Genomic DNA, 2,164 nt, shown 5'->3' on the forward strand with positions numbered 1-2,164 from the left:
ACGCTTAGAAAAAGAGAGCAGGGAAGAAGGAAGAGGAGGAAAAAAGAAGATAGGGAGGGCAGCGGAGGAAGCAGGTGATGGAAGGAAGGAGGAAGGAAGCTTTGGTGTGTGTGTTTGGGGGGCTGGTGATGGTGTGTGTTTGGGGGAGGGGGGTTGGGGGACTAGATTAAATTTTGCCGTCTAGAAAATGAGAAAAAAGGGCCCCCTCTATCTCTGGGAGTCTACTGGGGAGATCTTTATTCTGATTCTTGTTAGAATTGTTTATCACTGTGACAGAGCAGGCTGGGGTGGAGATAAAGGCAGTGCTCCATCACAGCGCTGACAGTGGTAGGACACGCGCTGGAATGAAAGGAGCCAGGGAAATATTATTAATAGATGCTGACTTGATTTGCCTCGATTGCACGTCAAGAAGTGGGGGCCAGGGCTTGATTGCAGCCCTATGAAGTTCTGTCCAAAAGGGAAGCTATTTTTCATTAAGTGATAGAAGTCTTCCCTCTCTCTGTCTCCTCTCCCCTTGCTTTCCAAGGAGCTGATAACATATGCAGTTTATTCTAAGCATGCTGATTTGTGTCAGTGCAGCAGAGAAGAAGACGAGTGGATGGAGGAGAAATCGGTAAGGAAAAACCCGGGGCCTTATCTCACCTTTCACCGTAGAAGCCGTCCTGCTGGTGTGATGCTATTTTTTGGTAAAAGAGGTAAGAACCCCGGCGTGGACAATCGGCCTATCACGGGCATCTGTAAAGCCACGCAGAGCTGCAGCACTCCCCTCCATCCCTCTCTCTCTTCTGACAACAGATAAAGAAGAAGTCTATAAAATGTGATTACACAGGCAACATGTTCATGGGCACAGATACGCCGGGGCACACTTTATTTTTAGAGTGTTGCATTACTAATGGATATACAGGAAGATGAGGATTTACACCCGCCCACGTACAATGCAGGCAGATATGAGCGCGCAGAGTCTATGCATCACATTTATGTGCAAAGCATAAAACAAGCCTCCCCTCCCCCCATCTCCTCCCCATCACCCCATCACTAAAAAAAGAAGCAGAGAAAAGAAAGAAATTGATTCAAAAAAGGATGAAATGCAGCTTTTTTTTTTGGCGTGTCTGCCATGCGGCGCAAACTTCTGAATTTAGGAGGTTCGGTGCAACTTTGCTTTTCATCTGTGTGTGTGTGTGTGAACATTTCCAGGCTGGAGGACGGCAAGAACCAAGAGAAAAGGCACCTTTAACCTGCTCCTGCTGGACTGCAGAGCTGACGGAGTGTGTGTGCAGCACAGACAGATGGAGGAGCCTGCAGCAGGGTGAGTTTTTCTTTTAACTTTGGAGTTATCAGAGAGAATAGACTCTCCGCACCTCCGTTCCTCCGCCTGTTTGCCCACATCGCTCTCTTTTTGTCTACTCCTCGCTCCGCTCGTGTGTAATTAAGTCGGCCGCAGATAATTTATGCGCTGATATCTCCATTGGTTGCTGGCATTCCTGCGAAAACCCTCAAAAATGTTTCTTTAATTGGATCCTATTGGCAGCACCCTCTTTGCCTTCTAACATTTACCATATGAAATTTTTAGATTGGTAAATATTTCCTCCAGTGGATCATCATATTGGGTTGCGTTTCCCCCTGATGCTGACATTTGCTGATAGTTTCATGTCGTTTTCAACATTGGACCATTTCCTTTCATTTTCTTCTATATGTTATGATTGTCTGCAGGTGACGTGGAGAAGAAACCAATGAAATTAGCAGTGAAGAGAAAGCTAAATGTCAGAATCTTCTGTGTTCTTTCAAAGCAATTATTCCTTAATGAAATAAAGCTGCACTGCTGGGTAAAATAACAAATGTTGACTGGTGATGTTTAAAGCTGTGTGTGTGTGTGTGTGTGTGTGTGTGTGTGTGTGTGTGTGTGTGTGTGTGTGTGTGTTTGCACAGGAGTGTGGGATTTCACTTAGCCCATTTAAATCTGAACTAATTCACTAAGAGCTCAAATGGGCTTGTTCTGCTAACTGAGGTCAACAGTTTCAAACGAGCTATTAAACGGCTCCTGTAAGTGACAAATCTTGGAGTGCAATTTGAGAGCCTCTTAAGGCGCCACTTTCTCTCCCCTGCACCCTAATAACTTCGCCAGATATGTGAGAACGCTATTAATTACGCCACTTAATGCCTCCGT

At 45.5% G+C, this 2,164-nt stretch overlaps 1 long non-coding RNA gene across 1 annotated transcript; it reads left to right on the forward strand.

Moving 5' to 3' along the window:
* The first annotated feature begins 534 nt into the window (after nucleotides 1-534).
* Nucleotides 535-1,824, forward strand: LOC143413899 (uncharacterized). Its single transcript, XR_013094457.1, has 3 exons — nucleotides 535-695; nucleotides 1,195-1,306; nucleotides 1,711-1,824. It is a non-coding gene; the product is annotated as an uncharacterized LOC143413899 (long non-coding RNA).
* Nucleotides 1,825-2,164: the final 340 nt, after the last annotated feature.

Source organism: Maylandia zebra, linkage group LG19 (assembly GCF_041146795.1).
Source record: "Maylandia zebra isolate NMK-2024a linkage group LG19, Mzebra_GT3a, whole genome shotgun sequence".
Taxonomy (NCBI): Eukaryota; Metazoa; Chordata; class Actinopteri; order Cichliformes; family Cichlidae; genus Maylandia; species Maylandia zebra.